General features: G+C 44.5%; 2 long non-coding RNA genes across 4 annotated transcripts; both read right to left on the bottom strand.

Moving 5' to 3' along the window:
* Window positions 1-3,853: 3,853 nt before the first annotated feature.
* Window positions 3,854-7,498, bottom strand: LOC118792102. Of its 3 annotated transcripts, none has more exons than XR_005005592.1 (5): window positions 7,430-7,498; window positions 6,884-7,302; window positions 6,439-6,540; window positions 5,899-5,954; window positions 3,854-5,717 (listed from the first exon to the last, which is right to left on the bottom strand). It is a non-coding gene; the product is annotated as an uncharacterized LOC118792102 (long non-coding RNA). The 3 variants fall into 3 exon arrangements; XR_005005593.1 differs by having other exon boundaries at window positions 6,884-7,028; window positions 7,237-7,497; XR_005005591.1 differs by having other exon boundaries at window positions 6,884-7,497.
* A 5,962-nt stretch (window positions 7,499-13,460) lies between these two features.
* On the bottom strand, window positions 13,461-18,019 carry LOC118792104. Its single transcript, XR_005005595.1, has 3 exons — window positions 17,569-18,019; window positions 15,085-15,221; window positions 13,461-13,699 (listed from the first exon to the last, which is right to left on the bottom strand). It is a non-coding gene; the product is annotated as an uncharacterized LOC118792104 (long non-coding RNA).
* Between the last annotated feature and the right edge of the window lie 550 nt (window positions 18,020-18,569).

The raw sequence follows: 18,569 nt of genomic DNA, 5'->3' as shown, positions 1-18,569 counted from the left end.
GAGGAGATGGGATGCAGGTGGGCAGGCAGGCAGGTGAAGGTAATGGGGCAATCGGGCAGGCAGAGACCAGGCGGGGAGCGGAGCAGGCTGGAACACAAGGAAAACAAAAAGCACATGGACAGGGAAAAACAAAAACACCACAGCTAGGGGGGCGGAGCCCTGACACCTGGTGCCTTCAGCTTGCTGGACCAAGGGCAAGCAGAGCTCCATTCAAAACCACACCTGGAGAATCACTTATGTCTAGCTTGACAGTTTTCAAAGGTACTACTACAACATGTTAAACAGAAAATTTGATTAATGAAAGTACATTCATTCAGTCTAGTTTTCTTTATGAGGCATTTTACAATGGGAATTGTCACAAGGTGCTGAAAATAGAGCAATTTAACCCATTAAGACCTAGGCCGCCTATTAAAAAAGCTTTCTAAAACCTAAGCCTCTTCTGAAGACCACCTCCTAAAACCTGAGGGTTTTCTGAAAAAATTGACAGAATTGTCAACTTTACTAAAATCTTTCTCAGCCTCTGAAGCAGGTAGAGACATGAAATAAAAACATCTGAAAGCTTAGACCTGTGGCTTTCATTGTCAAGCTTCCTTTGCCCTAATGTTCACCAATATTTTTTTTTAAAAATCAATAAACAAAAAAACATTGAACTGAATAGGAAAAAGTTAACAATTGTGTTTTTTCCAGGCATATTTTCCAAAAATGAAGTGGTAGAGCAATAACTTTAACCACATTATAGTTTGTTCACTGTACACAGTTTGTGTCAGCATAATAATGTCACTGAAAATGTCAACGAACATGCTTGCCAAAACACTCAATGTTGGTTTGTGCTGATAATTTGATGAAAATTAAGTTTGACAAACCTGAAAGTAGTACCTGTAGACAAATGGTCCTTAAGATTGGGTTAATAAATATCAGATCATTACAATCTAAAGCTATATTAATAAACAAATTGATTACTGATCACCAATTTGATATCTTATGCCTGACTGAAACTTGGCTTAACCTTGACTTTGTTGCTCTTAATGAATCAACTCCTCCCAGTTACTGTAATCATCAGGTACCTCGACCTAATGGTAGAGGTGGCAGCGTTGCTGTTGTACACAGCTCCAAACTCTGTGCCACCTTTAAACCTGGCTATAACTTCCATTCGTTTGAACTGTTAGTACTTAGCTTTGCACATCCTGGACAAGACTGACTGCATTTCAGCTATTTACACTTGTAATAGTTTACAGGCTTTAGTGTGCATATGGATAATGAACATGACCCATTCAGAACAGCATTTTTGTCCATCATCAAACCCACTGGACTCTATCAAGCTGTGGATAAACCCACACATTACCGCAACCATACTCTAGATTTGGTCCTCACATATGGAGCAGATATTAACCAGGTAGAAATTATGCCACACAATCCTGTGTTATCCGACCACTATCTCATCTCTTTCAATTTACCATTAACGTGCTTCACATACTCAGAGCCTAGATCTTCTTCTAGGCACACGTTTTGTTCTCTTACAGCCAATGCCTTTATCGACGAGCTCCCTACATCATACTACCTGCACAATGAAATCTTCTCTAGTTTATGTTCAAACCCTAGCTCAACTGAAATTAACCTACTCGTGGACAGTATTGACTTTACTTTGCGTAAAACTCTGGATGCCGTTGCTCCCCTCACAGACAAGAAGAAGCTAGCACCTTGGTATAACGACCATACTCATGCTCTCAAACAAGCTACACAAAAACTCGAAAAAAATGGCGCTCCACCAAAGGTTTTTGTCCTGGCAAGGAAGGAAAGTCTCCTAACCTACTCACAGCTACTGTCAGGAGTGACACTATGCCCAGGTAGTTCGCCCTCCTAGGGATCCGCCCGCCACAAGAATGCCAGGACAAGGTGAGTAGGAGCAACTCTTTATTCTTTAAAAAAAACACAAAATTTAACAAGGCAATTCATAAAATCTGAGACGCCGCTATCCCTCTCCCAGCGAAGCCCTTCCCCCTATCCTTCTATCCACCCCTGTCTGCCCTCCCCGGCTACAAACAGGCGGGAACGCTACCCAGCCGCTCACACCAAAAGAAGAGAAGAAAAAGAAAAAACAGAATCCCCACACACACACTTAGCCTCACTGCACACACCCGTGATCTGGCGTCCCCGCCCACTTGGACGCCGGGAGAGAGAAGACTACTCAATCTCACTGCCGAGGGGGAAGTGCTGCCGCTGTGGGGGAGGCTCCTCACACGCACGCACACACACGCATGCACACCACACAAGACGTACAAAATGAAACGAAAATATAAGGGGGGACGTAGCTCAGCCCGCGCCACACTGCCGGGCTTCGCCTACGTCCCAAAAAAACAAAAAAAGAAATTAAATAAACTCCAGACAAGGCCCCCGCGTCACTCCTGCGGGGGCTGGCGGCTCCGGCGGCAACCCACGTCTTCTCCCCGGTAGTAACTCCGCCGGCTCCGCGGGATCGCACTGAGGGAGACACAGAACAGCAGCCGGTCAGCCCTCCCTCTCCACCCCGTGCTGGTGACCCACACACTCTCTTAAGGTTTCGCGGTGCCACCTCCCTTCCAGCTAGGAGATCACCTCCCCAGCACGCGCTTCCACGGGGTGGGGGCTCCCTTCGGCCCCGGCTGCGTCCGGAACCAAGCGTTGTTTTCCCCGCTCCCTCAGGGATTCACCGCTAGAGCCCCTTCGGTCGCCGCTCTTCTGAAGCCGCCTAAAACACACAAACACACTCGCGCATCTCGCACACCAAAGCCAAAAACCAAAAGAAATTAAACAAAGCAAACTCAAAACCCGCTCTGGGTCGCGACTCCCAGAGCACAAAGAAAAAAACAGCAAACCAAAATAAACCCTAAACTCAGCCGTGCCGGCACGTTCAAAAAAAAGAAATCAAAAACCTGGCTCCACGCTAAAATCCCGTGTGATAACCTCCGTTAGCGTCTCTGGCGTGTTACTCCCACTCACCTGCCTAAATAGTCCCAGCGAAAATTACACACAGACAGGCAACAGGTGCGGAGCACACACCAGGCAGCGAACACCGTCAATTGCCAATTATTTCATCCCGAGTCCCCTCGCTCTCCCAGGGAGTGCAGCGCGGTCATGTCAGGAGGAACTCCTGACACTACCAGATCCAAATATTTCTCTACCCTTATTGAGAGAAATAAGGACAATCCTAGGTACCTGTTTAGCACTATTGCCAGATTAACCAAGAGTCCTGCATCAGCTTTGACTCTTTTATACCCATTGAATTTAGCAACTTTTCTTCTTTTATCAATTCCTCTAATAACTCTACCAGCCAACTTGACCCCATACGAACCGGCTTCCTAAAACAGCTACTGCCTGCAATTGGCACACCACTATTAAATCTTATCAACGCCTCCCTTACATCTGGACACGTACCTCAGCCCTTCAAAGTAGCAGTTATCAAGCCTATTCTGAAAAAGACTAATCTTGATCCCAATGACCTGTCAAACTATAGGCCCATCTCAAACCTTCCATTCCTCTCAAAAATTCTGGAAAAAGCAGTATCAAAGCAATGCATTTTTACTCTCTAACAACATTTTGGAAGTTTTTCAGTCCGGGTTTAGACCTCACCACAGTACGGAAACCGCTCTCCTGAAAGTGCTCAACGACCTTCTACTCTCCTGTAACAATGGCTGTATCTCTTTTTTTGTGCTACTAGACCTAAGTGCAGCCTTTGATACCATCAATCATCGTATCCTCCTTGACCACCTGGAAAACCCGGTTGGCATAAGCAGACAGGCCCTATCTTGGTTTAGGTTTAGCCCTAGCCCTAGCCCTAGCCCTAGCCCTAACCCTAGCCCTAACCCTAGCCCTAACCCTAACCCTAACCAAGCCTGGTCCTAGGTCCTAGGTCCTAGCCTGACCCTAATCCCAAACCCTAACCCTAACCATTGGGATCAAGAAAGGGACCACAGTGGACTGGCCCTGATCTTGACCATAACCCTAGTGTTAACCCCAACCCCTATCCTAACCTTAACCCTGACCCCATCCCTGGCCCAGGCCCTGGCCGTAACTCTAACCCTAATTTTTGATTGGAACTACTGGGACCAGGGGGAAGTTGGTAGTGGGATGGGTGGACAGGGTCGTGCTGGGACATAGGACATGGAGACATTAAGGTACAGCCTGGACCCATTGATGTAACTGACAGATGGAAAAAATATACTCAAAGTATAACACTGGGAATTACACACACAGAATGACCTGCCTCCTTCCTTTTTTTCTTCTCTATAAAGGGTAGACAGAGTGGCACATGGAATCTGTCAATGCCCTATGATCTGGAGGACCTGGGTTCAATCCCAAAGGCATCTGATTTTGTTTCACCTCTCCCTTTCTTTCTCTTTCATGGTCCAATTTCACCCCTGCCAGTGAAATAAGTGGCTCGCAATCACCGCTTGTAGATGAGCATCCGCAGTGGGCACGGGGTCAGCAAAATGGCCCCTAAATCTGAAGATCCCTGGTTCAAGACCAGCAGGTGCACATACAAATATATAGACAGTGGTGGCAAGCTATCTAGAAAATAAGAGTGGGATTCAAGTTATACACATGGGCCCGTACATGAGACACTGTTGTTCGGTGCCTCAAATCATTTTCCCCTACCCTAACCCTAGGACATGATGTATGGGGCAAATAAAGGGCAAAATCCCATAAATCGACCCCAATCTGAGTCCTCCCCTCAAACCCTAAGAGACACGGCCTTGGAGAGGGAGCCCATTTTCTACCCCAGGGGCCACCCACGATCAGAACGTAAACTGTATGACTGGTGATTTATAGCAGAAAAGCCAATAGTTTTCATTGGTGATTCGAATTTGAAAAGAATCCCCTCATTTAAGAATGAACAAATCCAGATTGATAGTTATCCAGGCGCTACATTCTATCACATTAATGGCGTGCTTAGAAACTGCCCAGTCTCTCAGTCCACACAAAACGTGATTCTTTCTTTGGGTATCAACAATAAAGATCAGGACCCTAGAAAAACAGCAATTAAGCAATTACAGCAATTACTTAACACAGCACAGAGGGTCTTTCCAAATGCAACATTGTTTGTACCCGTGATCATGTTTTCTCCCAACTGCAGAAGTCTAACTTGACTGTAATTAATAAATATATTGCCACGTACTGCACAACAGTTCCTTTTTCACTACAGGTGATAACATTCATTGGACCCCAACCACGGCGAATAGGATATTTCAGCACTGGTGCCAGCAGTTAAACTTCTAGGGGGGGAGAAGCGGCCACGATCTCCCCAACTCTCTGAACTCAGCAATGTGCTTAACCTCTCACTTACCTTTCAGCTTTCCGAGGCACAGGTGGAAGTGTTGGAGAGAGGCCTTTAATAAGGTTTAATAAGAGAATTGCTGAACAAGTGATGAAATTGCTTGCACCTCAGGTCAAGGTGACATATTTTGAGGATGATTCCTCCTCATTTATCCCAGCTACTCAGACTCAGATGAGGTCTTCTCAGACTACTGAAGCTGTGCCCCCCCCCCTTTAATGCTCCCACTTATGCCCAGGTAGTTGCAGGCCTACATGGTACCATGGCTGGGCCTACCTCCCCGGAACATGCTGTGGTGACACATACAGTACAGAGGACTGCCATGAAAGACCCTGTGGAAGGAACACAAATATTTACCATTGCTGATAATTCAACTGTGTGTGGGCCACCTGGAGATCAACTGAGAACCCTGAAAGAGAAAAAGAACATGTTAGTACAAGCAGAGATACATCATCATTCGGTCAACAGCAGTTTGAAAGCACTTACCTGCAATTTGGATCCTCTTACAAATAGAACAGGGCCCCAGGAGGCCATGAGTATTCAATCTCCCAGTTCTGGCCCCGCTCAGCTGAATGTATCAGTACACTCACCTGTTGCTCCAGATGGGGACCGGGAGGGCCGGGAAACAGGGGAGGGGGAGGTGAACCTGGGGAGAAATTTGAACCATGAAATGGTTTTGTCTGAGAACATTCCCGGGGCATCTACTGTTTGTGGTAGGCCAAGCAATGTCAGTGTACATACAAATGATATCATTCTGGTTTTATCACCAACAGGAAGGTCTAGTTCGACCAGACAGACCAGCACCCAATCTCCAATATAGCATTTAAGCGTGGTGGGGGGGGGAACCTCTCCCGGATTCTGTGACCCTAGGGGACATGCAGGACATGATGAAAGGGGCAAATAAAGGGTAAAATCCCATAAATCAACCCCGCTCTGAGTCCTCCCCTCAAACCCAGAAGGGGACAGTTCCGGAGAGGGCCCCCATATTCTTTCCAAAAGCCCATCCACGCTCAGAACGTAAAGTCCCTGAGTGGCGGTTTGTAGCTGAGAAACCGATCATTTTTATTGGGGACTCCAATCTAAAGAGAATCCCTTCCTTTAATAATGAACAAATACAAATTGATAGTTACCTGGGGGCCCCTTTTTATCACATAAATGGGGTGCTGAGAAACTGTCCGGTCTGTCACAGAAAGTAATTCTTTCTCTGGGCATCAATAATAAAGATCAGGACCCTAGGAAGACAGTGATTAAACAATTACAGCAATTGCTCAATACGGCACAGAGAATTTTTCCAAACGCGACTTTGTTTGTACCTGTAATCATGTTCTCTCCTAATCTGACAGAATTACAGAAGTCCAACCTGAAAGTAATTAATAAATACATTGATACGTACAGTACAACGCTGTTACCTAACAGCTCTTTTTTTACTACAGACGACAATATTCACTGGACCCCAACCACGGCGAATAGAATATTTCAACACTGGTGAAGACAGTTAAACTATTAAGGGGGGAAAAAACGTTCTCGTTCTCCCCTCTTGTGAGAACATAGCAATCTGCTTAACCTGTCACTTACCTTTCAGCTTTCAGAGGCACAGGTGGAAGTGTTGGAAAGAGGCCTAACATTTATTCCTCTCCCCAACCGGGATGACCAGCAGGACCTCTACAGGGACGTCCATGCCTACCGTCACTCACCGTTTATTCTCCCATCACATTGGGAACTGGAAAATTCACAAATGAATCCATATATTAGACAGCTAATACGGAAAGATACATTAACTGCAAGAACACATACCTATTCCACAACCCGTACAGATAATCTCTCCGTGGCACAGAGGGCGGCCCTTAAGGAGCTCTCTAAAAACAGAGATTATCATTAAACCTGCTGATAAAGGTTCAAAAATAGTCATTATGGACAAACAGCAATACCTTTTGGAAGCCAACCGGCAGCTCTCCAATACAAAGCATTATATGCCCATACCTGCATCTTTGCAACTGCAAACACAAAAAGAAATTCATGTTATTGTATAGGATTCATATTACAAGAATTACATCAATTGCAAACAGCGAGACTTCTTACTAGGTTCAGATACACCCAGGAATAGAATATTTTATTTATTACCTAAAATCCACAAGGATCCGGAGACATGGACTGTCTCTCGCAAGGTCCCGCCTGGACGCCCCATTGTGTCCGACTGCGGGAGTGAGTCGTACAATATTGCACAGTATATTGATTACTACCTGAACCCTCTGTCGCATGGTCATCCGAGTTATATTAAAGATATGTACGATTTCCTGAATAAAGTTAAAGATATGACTGTAGCTGCCAATACATATTTATTTACAATTGATGTAGACAACCTATATACGAATATAGATACGGAGGCTGGACTACAGGCGGTGAGTAACATACTTTTAGGAAATCCAGATCCTTCGCGGCCAGATGAACAACTGCTTCAGCTTTTGCACATCAGCCTGACAAAAAACAATTTCATCTTCAATGGGGAACATTACTTACAGATATCGGGAACGGCCATGGGCAAGAAGTTCGCACCGGCCTACGCAGACATTTATACGGCTGAATGGAAGGCGGGTGCGTTGGCTAAGTGCCCACTCTTGCCCGGGGCCTATTACCGATACCTTGATGATATCTTTGGTGTTTGGCTTTACAGTGTACAGGAGTTTTTTCAGATATTGAATACACACCATCCCTCAATAAAACTAAAATATGAATTAAATTCGAAGTCCGTGAACGGACTTTTCTGGACAGTACAGTTTTTTTTTTTTGGCACAACCGGCTAGCTACCGTTTGGCCACGAAGGTATATTTCAAAACTACAGACACTCATGCTCTGCTACACAAACAGAGCTACCATCCAAAACACATGTTTAAAGGCATAGTTAGGCTTAGATTTCACAGAATATGCACCTTCAGTGAGGATTTTGAAATCGCCAATAACTGCAACATTATTTAAAGCGCTACAACGCAGGGGATATTCAAAGAGGCTGCTAAGGTGTGCTAAAGCTGAAGCTGTATCAGGCCGAGCACTCGTACCGCGTAAGGAGGATATAAACATCATTCCTTTTATTACTACCTTCTCTGAGTCCAATAAAGCATTGATTGAGAAAATTAGGAACAACTTCATTTCATAGAAACAAGTCATTTACCATCACTCCGGATGCACAGGATAATCGCGGCCTATAGACGGAATCAAAATCTGAAGGATCTTTTAGTACGCTCAGGGTTACCAGCGAAGACGGAAGACTCACGGGTACAACTCCGCAGGTTTTTTCAATTCAGGTCTATTTTGGTGAACAAATACAGTGGGGAGGAGGCACCAGTGTGGAAAAAGGTATTGATAACAGACAGGAACGTGGTTTATGTAATTGTCTGCAGCACCTGTGGTAAACTTTACATAGGGGAGACAGCATACAATACTGGTGCGATTAAAACAACATCTTTATAATATTCGCAAATTCCAATTACAAACAGAGTTGACTTAACATTTCCAAATTCATCCAGTTTCAGACTTGAGGGTGTCGGGCCTGGACACCAATCCGGGGTGGTCTAATGGGGAGAGAAATGAAATGAAATAATGAAAGGGGTGGGTAGGGTGGGAGGGTGGTCTCCCCCTGGTGGGGTGAGGTGGGGGAGGGAATGAGCACTTTTGGATATGGGGGGGCCAGGTTGGAGGCAATGATGAATTGATTTTGTGGTGGTTTATGTCACATGAAATATGAATAAAGAGTGTCGCTTTTGACTCTTCTGATATTCACGTATGTGTTTTTATATATATGCATATATATGTATGTATGTATGTGTGTGTATATGTAGGAGTATGTACGCGTATATATGTGTGTGTGTGTGTCAGTGCTCCCGCCCCCTAGCTATTGTGTTTTGTTTTTCCCTGTCCATGTGCTTTTGTTTTCCTTGTGTTCTAGCCCTGCCCCACTCTCCGCCCACCCGATCATCCCCTCCTGCCTGCTTACACACCTGCTTCCCATCTCCTCATCAGCCCAGCCCTATATCTACCCTGCTTGTCTCTGTCTTGTTGCCAGTTCGTTGCAGTGTGCCTTTACCTGTCTCGTTCCCGCCGTGTTTTCTGCCTGATCGCTATTCCCCGAATCGACCCTGCCTGCTCTTCGACCTTGCTCCTGCCTGCTGTCCTGCCTTGTTCACCTGATCTTCCTGACTACCTGGTTTGACCCTGCCTGTCCCCGGCTTTGATTCCTGTCTGTGTTTGGACTGCCTTCCTGGTATTTTGACCCTGCCTGTTTTGGACTGCCTGCGTGTTCTGCGATTTTGTTAATAAACACCTGGACTCTGGAGTTCTTGTGGTCCGCGCCTGAGTCCTTGCCTGTGCCTTGTCAGTGTGTGTGTGGGTGCATACAGATTTATATATGTACAGGTGCGTGTAAATATATAAATATATTAATGTGTGTACAAAGGGTTAATAATAAAAAATGCATGTTCTTAAGCACTTACCCATAACAGCAGCACTTCTAGGAAGCCTCGCATCCTGGAGCTCCCATATATGAATTATTTAATATTAGTTTTGAGAATTCTTTCCCTCCTTGCTCCCTCCTCTGGTGAGTAACAAACCCCCCGTCCTGGCCCTAATTTCAATCTTATGTGGGGCCCTGACTCATACCCTGATTCTAACTCCTACCCTAACCTGGGCCCTAACCCCAACCATAATATGACTTCAGCCCCAACCCTACCCATGCCCCGACCCCAACCCTGACCCTAACCCCAACCCTAATTGGGGCCCTGACTTGAACCCTAATGTTGGATTTTCTTCTAATTTTAAAAGTAAACGAACTGGACCAAAAGCGCGCTTGGAGAAAAAGCTTTATTTGGTGATGGAATCCGGCAGCATCTCTGCCTGCGAAGCTTGAACTCAGAGAACTGTTACCGTGATCGGCCTTTTATGCCATGAAACAAATGGCAACACACAATAGGGTTACACTGTTGCAACATCAACCTATGTTCCCAGTGCAAAGCGGGACCCTTTGATGCTGACCGCCCCTTTGTGTGGTGATGGTTGCCAATTGCCCACTCCCGGTTGTATGCTACACTTGATGGCTGTTGCCTGCCTTAATCAATTCCTCTTGGCTCCAACTGTAACGTGGCGCCAAGAGGTATGGAGCTTCCTTTGTAACTATGATAATAAGGCCATCAGGTTAACAGTTCTCTGATTCTGAACCACGTCTGGTCAGAAGTTAGAAGTACTATAATCTTACACTAACCTTGGCGTGGGCCCAAACCCTAACCCTAATTGGGGCTGAGAGCCCAACCCCTACTGGGACTGTAACCCTAGCCCTAAGACTAATGGCAATTCTTGGGGGAAAATACAATAGGCCAGAGCGTTAAAGAGCTTTGTGCTCTTTTTTTTAACCCTAACCCTAACCCACGAATCTTCCGCTCATTCCAGAGTAAGATATGGTATACCTCAAGGATCTGTGCTTGGGCCTCTGCTCTTCTCATTATACATGTTGCCTTTTGGCAATATCATCCGTAAGCATTAATTTCCACTGTTACGCAGATGACACTCAGTTATACATATCAGTCAAACCCAATGTCCCTCTGAATATATCAAACATGGTGGCCTGCCTAACAGATGTAAAGAATTGGATGGCCCGAAACATTCTCCTCCTTAACCCGGACAAAACCGAAATATTAGTCATAGGCCAAAATTCAATCAAGAGCAAATGCACTCATTTTACACTGGACCTTGATGGTGTCTCCCTTGCCCCGAGTGCAGCCATCAAAGGCCTTGGTGTTGTTGTTGATCCTGAGCTCTTTTTTGAAACTCACATAACTAACACCACTAGGACTGCCTTCTTCCATTTGAGAAATATAGCCAAAAACAGGAAAATCGAATCAATTAATGACACTGAAAAACTAATCCACGCCTTTGTAACATCCAGATTAGACTACTGTAATGCCCTCTTGTCAGGATGTGCAAATATCTCATTAAAACCCCTTCAGCTGGTACAAAATGCAGCTGCTCGAATCTTAACTAAAACTAAACACTTTGAGCACATCACCCCAGTTCTGGCTTCTCTCCAGTGGCTACCTATTAAATACCAGATCGTTTTTAAAATACTCTTACTCACATTTAAGGCTTTAAATGGGCTTTCCCCTCCCTATCTTAAGGACCTTCTTCACCCATATCTTCCGCAGAGAGCCCTTCCTTCCCAAAATGCCGGGCTTCTCATCATTCCAAGAGTGGGCAAAACTACTATAGGCGGTAGAGCCTTTTCCTATCAAGCCCCTCTCCTGTGGAACAGCTTACCCACCGAGATTCGGGGAACAGACTCTCTCTCCACCTTTAAGTCTAGGCTCAAAACATAAGAATAAGAAATACTTTATTAATCCCGAGGGAAATTTGAGTGATGAAAACATATCTATATAGTAAATCCTTCAGCTGAGGGACATGGCCTGGTGCTCGCGTAGATCATAGAGTCTCTGGTGGACTAAGTGGTCATTGCTTTCATGGACTCTGTGCCGTGATCTGGTGTTGACTGTCTTAGGGTTGCCCTCATGACTATGCCGGTCCCTTGCCTCCCGTCCCCTAGGTATGCTGCCATAATGTTAGCCTGCCTAGGCTTTTTCCTTGTTGCACACTGGCACCTTCTTCACTGCCCCTCCTCTCCTGCCTCTCTGTTCTACATCCCTGCCATTCTTATCATCCACTAATCACTGTTTTCTGTTTGCTTCCTATCCCTGCTCCGGGCTCCTGTCCGGAGCTGTAGCCCAAGCGTCTCATCCCGTTTTCCAGTCCTGCTACCTCGCTGCTCTGCCCATCAAAGCCAACTGCATTCCACGAACCGGACATCCTAGGAGACATTCTTATAATCACTCTGCTGTTAATTACTATTGTCTATCAATCTTAAATGTGTGAAAGTACATTGTATAACTTGTCTCTAACTCTATATGCCCAGTGCCGGCCAGAAGCAGATGGGTTCCCCCTCTGAGCCAGATTCTGCTCAAGGTTTCTTCCTGATAGGGAGTTTTTCCTTGCCACTGTTGCCTTAGGATTGCTCTCAGGGGGTCTCAGGCCTGGGAACAATGTAAAGCTGCTTTGTGACAACTTGTGTTGTAAAAAGCGCTATACAAATAAAAATGAATTGAATTGAATTGAACGTGTACAGCCTCGTTGCACTGTCTGCAGCCATAGACAGTGGCCCTGGTAGGAATGTCAGTGCCGCTCAGGCAGGTCAATCTTTACCCCTGGCTTTCGGCAATACTGACTCATACGGCGTGGCAGATAGTCCCCCATTTTCCAGTCATCTTGGAATCCAACGAACTCCTCCTCGAGATCCTCCCCGTCATAAAACATCCACTGAGCCTTGTCAAGTGGGTCAGCAGGCAGTCTGAGTCTAAAACATCAGTGTCATTGTCATACTCATCCAAATTAATGCTGTAATCAGCTTCAATATTGCTACTCTCGCTCAGATCATCAGCCATTTTGCTGTGCGAAACTTCGAAACTGCGAAGCTAATAGCGCTAAAAACAACAAAAAAAAAACCAACATTTCCCATAATGCATTTCGCGGTCCCCATGTGTATGTCAGCGAATCACTATACACTTCATCGGCCAAGTGTTTTGAAAACAATGACATCATATGAAAGTCGTACATGTCGCATCCGGCTTTAAAGGTTAGAAAGACTCCGACATCGCAGCCGGTCTTAATGGGAGAACAACTTATACGGTGCGTCTGGTCTTAATGGGTTAAAGAGGGAGACAAAATACCAGAAAAAATGAGCAGCAATTGAGAAAAAAATGGAAAATTATTCCCTGACCCTGGGAAAATGATGTCAAGAAATCCATGGAAAACAGGGAAACCTTGTTGAAGATGATATCAAGGTTTCTGGGTTTTTTCTTTCAAAAGGCAGTAGGCAGAAGGGAAAAGGCTGAATATCCTACACACCAGCCCTTGCACGATCCTATGCACTAACCTTTACAATACACAATACACTAACATTTACACTATCCTCTACATCAGCCCTTACACTATACACCATTCAGATATCCACAAGACCTAATAGATTTTGAATGGGCACATTGCTCGTGCTGGGATCATTCCTCTGATGGGAAGAGCAAGAGCATAAAGTGCACTCACACCATGGGCAAAGCCAGGGGCGTTTTCTAGCCCCTTGACCTGGGGCTTGTCTTTTTTTTTTTTTTGAAGTGAGATTGGCATTGGTAGGTTGGGGAGGCTATATCTACCTTTATAATAGATAAATATTGTCACACACACACACACACATCCAAAGGTTATTATGCTACTTATCTTTACTATTGATTTGTGCACTGCTCACCTTTTCTCTTCTTAAATTTATTGCAGTTCACCTCAGTCTCTGTCCCCTTATGGCTGTTGTTGGCCCTGGTGGTGAAGAAGTACAAACATGGTTACCTTAATCTGCATTCTTACACACATGCAGCTATTGCACTAACCCTGCTTATACCATGATGGCACAGTTTATCCACTGCAATATGTGCAAGGCTCACCTCTGGATCTGTCCTTTCTCCTTTTCTCTCCCTACATGGATGTTTTCTTTCTTCTAGCTGGCATTGCTCTCCCTTTCTCTGTCCCTTCTCCTTGCTCTTTATCTCCTGCTCCCATCCTGTAGTCTTTGTTTATTTGCCTGTGCTGCTGTCTGTCTATCACCCCCTTTGCTCCTTTATTGTTGTCTTAAAATGTTACCAGATTCTTCTGCCAGATTCTTCCTTCCAGTTTCTTTTACTTTTTCTCTTTTGTCTTTTGTCTTTTGTTTTGTTGCTATCCTCCTGTTTGTCCTCTACTCTTCTGAATTAAGAAAAGTAGAGGACAAACAGGAGGATAGTGACAAATTGTCCTATTTGTTGCTATCCTTCCTTACTTCTTTGAGGGTGGAATCGTGAGGGTGTGCCTCCTTGGCTTTAGCTTGGCAAAGTGTTCAGTGACCAACTCAGGATCTATAGTGCTGAGTCTTTTTCTATTGAAAGAAATGCCAAATGGGTGAGCCTTAGCCATGTATGTAGGCGATGCAGTGTGCTTGTTAAATCTTGTGGGAGTTAGGGGGACTGTAGGCGTGGTTCTGTAAGGACACAGGTACTTTGTCAATAACGCACATAGCTTGGTGTACGCAGGGAAAGTCCTTTCAGGAATATTTCCTGGTTCGTTTCTCAGTCAACAGCGAGGGTTTCTGTTCAGCACTGTGCAGGTAGTGATACTCGCGCACACACAAACAAGGTTCTGCGCGCATGTGTGCAGGGGGCACCGCCGCTACCAATGTTGGCCTTTCCAACAGCACTGAATGATCTCTCACAACTGCAGCTACTAACAGGTATTGTTGAGGCAGTTTGAAAGACTGCACTCAAGCTTGGGAACATGTCTGGGTCAAGCAGTTTGTACACACTGCACATGTCAGGAATTGTGCCCTCTTTCTTTTTCTTTGCAAAGAACTGTTTTGCCACTATTATCTCCTGTTTACTTAGTTTTATGTTCTAATGTCATGCAACAAAATTCAAAGAATCTTCACCAAGAAAGTCATCCGCTGATGGGTTGCATGCTTGAATGCCCTTCATAAACTCAACCCCTACACAGAAAATCTGGTGTTCAGTTCGTTTATCATGCGGTCCAGACAAAGATAAAAAAGATTTTGTTTGAGATCATCCTCTGTGCCAAAGTGAGCCCTGGTGCCCAAGGAAGAGTCAACTGTATAGTCAGCCTTCATTTTTGTTTGTGCCTGGGACCAGTCAGGTTCTCTATGATATTGTTGTACTCACAAATTTCTTGTTTCCTTGTAGAACTTCGGTGCCATTTCATTACTCCACGTTGATTTCAGTTTCCAACACTGCATCTTTGTAGAATGTTGCTTGTGCCAAGTCCACAGACTCTTTCTGCAGGTATTTATGGAGCCCCTCTGTAGTGGACAATAAAGTCCTGAACATCACCATCATGTAGACACTGGAAAACCTGGAATGTTTGAACTGCAGTCCAACTGCCATAGATGTTGCAATTCCTTCCAGACACCTCAAGACAGCATCAAGATTTTCAAGCAGAACCTTCACTGAATTCAGCTGGCATGCCCATCTTGTCTTGGATAGCTGGACATATTCACTCATCTCTAAGCCCAGTTGCTTCTGTATGTCAACAAATGTCTGATAATTCACAAGGGAAACACTGAAGAAGCAATATACACTCTCCAAAGCTTCAAAAAATTCTATTGCCTCTGGTATAGCCCTGCAAGTGTGGCAGAGTACCAAATTTAGCTCATGGGCATAGCAGTGAACATAGACTGCTTTTGGGTGTTTCTCATGGAGAGAGCTTGAACACCTCCAACTTCCCCACTCATCATAGCAGCTCCATCATAGGCTTGAGCCACACATGCACGTCATTCAGCCTATTGGATTCAAGCACATCTTCAATTGCACCTGTGATTGAAATGGCATCAAAAGAACTGAGGCTAGATAGTTCAAGGGAGTGCTCTTTCACTATGCCATCACCAGTGACATAACGCACACAAACAGTAAGCTGATTTACATAACCATCCCTTGCCTCATCAGCCATAACTGCATATATTTTTTACTGCGTCAGTGATTCTGTCTGTTACTTCACCTGCACAACACTCTATCATCTCATTTTGTGAGGAAGGAGAGAGATAGGTAGAATTGGAGGGAGGTTTGTAGCTTTGGAGAAAGGGGTCAAACTGCTGTAAAAAGTTCCCCTGATTCTTGCTTGAGTTGGTTTCATCATGGCCTTGTTTTCCTAAAAAAGTAATGGCAGCAACAACACGGCGCAAATATTCTCTCCTCTCAATAATGTCCCCAACATGGGCCACATTCATTTGATCAATGACACTGCCTTGTGCCGAACTAGCCTGGCAACTTCTCCATGCAAGCATTGTGTCCTGCACTTGCTTCATGCTCTCTAAAACTATCCAAGGCTCACTTCCAGTTTGAAAATCCTGCTTTGCTAATCAGACATCTCTGTTCATTCGTGAGGGATGTTTCCCAAACTGTCTACAAGCATAACAAAATGTAGCATTTTTGTATATAGAGTACGGTAACCATTCGAAGGACTAATTATTTCTGTTGAAAGGACCTTCTTTGCTGTCCGAAGCTAGTCAGTGGATATACACGAAGGCTGATTTGTTTAGGTCCAGTATCTAATGATCCTAAGTCATCTGCCTCACTACAACCTGTGTTTATCTCTTCTTGTGACCTTCCTGACTGATCTGCAATGTAAAAATTTAGGTAGGACTTGACACACACAAAATCTCAACATTGATGTGATAGTATTTGAGACACCTCAGTTATTATCAACACCCATATAATGTCCAAGGAGACTAAGGCATGTAGTCATTGACTATTAAATATCACTAGTACAGTTCATCATCAGATTATCATTTAATAAAAATATATCATTTCTCACATATATCGCCTGTAGGACCACGACAACACAAATTCTAAGCTGACTGCTACATTATAATATTACAATATCCAAAATCCCAGATGATATCCCATTTCACAAGATCCATATGATCATATAAATATCTGTTTCAGGTTTATCTCTCTCTCTCTCTCTCTCTCTCTCTCTCTCACACACACACACACACACACATATATATAAACACCATTTTCTCCAATGGATCCTGGCTCAGCTGGCTGCAGCAGCTCATCATGACAATCACCGCCTGCACTGGCTGTGCTGTTTGTGGTCTCTGGGTCATGCGGACATGTAGATATTAGAATTGCATGTGTGACAAATGAGAAAACAATTTTGTTTTCTTTTTATATCCCTATATTGCCTATGTAACCCTTTTACCACCGGCTCGTGTATTAAAACCCACCTTATGCTGTAAGATGAAGCCTTAACCCTTCTTCAATATCTTATGGTAAAAGAGACATTTCAAATTAGTGAATAACTGCCTAAGGTAATGTATGATTCTCACTCTCATTAATGAATGTGTGGAGACGGTGGGTAATACACTTGGACCTATAAGCACTCATATAATACAGAATCAACAATGTCATGAAACGCAGTCCAATAATATCGACACAGGATCTCAGGCTTTGAAATGTATATTAAAATGAACAGTAGAAACACATTCAAGCCTTTTTATAGGAAAAGGAAAAAATACAAACAGAAACACGAATAATGATAGTTTGTCTTTTTGTCCCAAACTGTCTAGTTTTGAGTGCACTCTTATTTTGTTTCGTTGGCGCGCTTTAGTTGGAGCTCATGAGGGAAACCTTGGATAACAATACCTCCGTGTATCGGTGAAATCAGCAGGACCAGACCGCAGAGAGCGAATGAATGAATCGCTCCCTCGTCACGGCAGCAACCGTCTCCGCCCGCAGCAACTCGCAGCGACAGCCCTCTGTACCCCTCGGCACCTGCTAGCAGCGTCGGTCCTCCGTCTCCCTTGGCAGCAGCTATCTCCGTCGACCCGGCGGAACTCCTCCCGTCCGTGCAGGGGATGTCTTCTCACAGCGGTGACCGCACCGTCAGCCCAGCTCCGGCCAGCCACCTAGCCGAACTCGCCTCGCGTTCACCAACACAAACCCGTGACTGCCGCGGGGAGCCTGCCTCACACACTCTCCACCCGTGGTACAACAACTGTTCCCCAGTTCCCTGCTATCTGCTCCGCGCCATTAACTTTTCCTTTCCCCCGCTTCCTTCCGGAAACTCTAACTCCAAGGTCATGAACTCTCGTACGAAATAAAAAAATACTTTTTGTTTTTTTTTTCTCAAAAGCATTCAGAACCCATGACATTGTATTTTTTAAAGTCACACATTTTAAACAAAAAATATTTATCCATTTTAATATCCTATTTATCTCAACACTATTTATGAATTTTAACTTCGCCGTAACAACTGGCATTCTATCTTTAAATTATTCCCAGGAGAGGAGAAAACAAAATAAATACAACTGATATTTATCAGAGTATTACACCTATATGTATGTGTTTTGTTCGCCAAGTGTGTTTTGGCAATGTTTCTTATTATGGTCATGTCAATAAAGCAAGCCTATTTGAAATGAATTGAACTGAGAGAGAGAAAGAGACAGAGAGAACCTTCACTTGACAGACTTGGCCGTCAGTTCACCATAGGCTAATTATTGCTGTAAGGGCTATCTAGCTTGGGTTGCTATATAGTCACGTCAGTAACCGTTTTTTGAGCATCAGCATACATACAACTTCCAATAAATGCAGAGGCATTTATTTGCTTCAATTACTCAGCGATAATAAGAGACCTGCATTTATTT

Source organism: Megalops cyprinoides, chromosome 17 (genome assembly GCF_013368585.1).
Source record: "Megalops cyprinoides isolate fMegCyp1 chromosome 17, fMegCyp1.pri, whole genome shotgun sequence".
NCBI lineage: Eukaryota > Metazoa > Chordata > Actinopteri > Elopiformes > Megalopidae > Megalops > Megalops cyprinoides.
The sequence above is the reverse complement of the archived record's forward strand: the minus strand, read 5'-3'. Positions and strand labels throughout refer to the sequence as shown.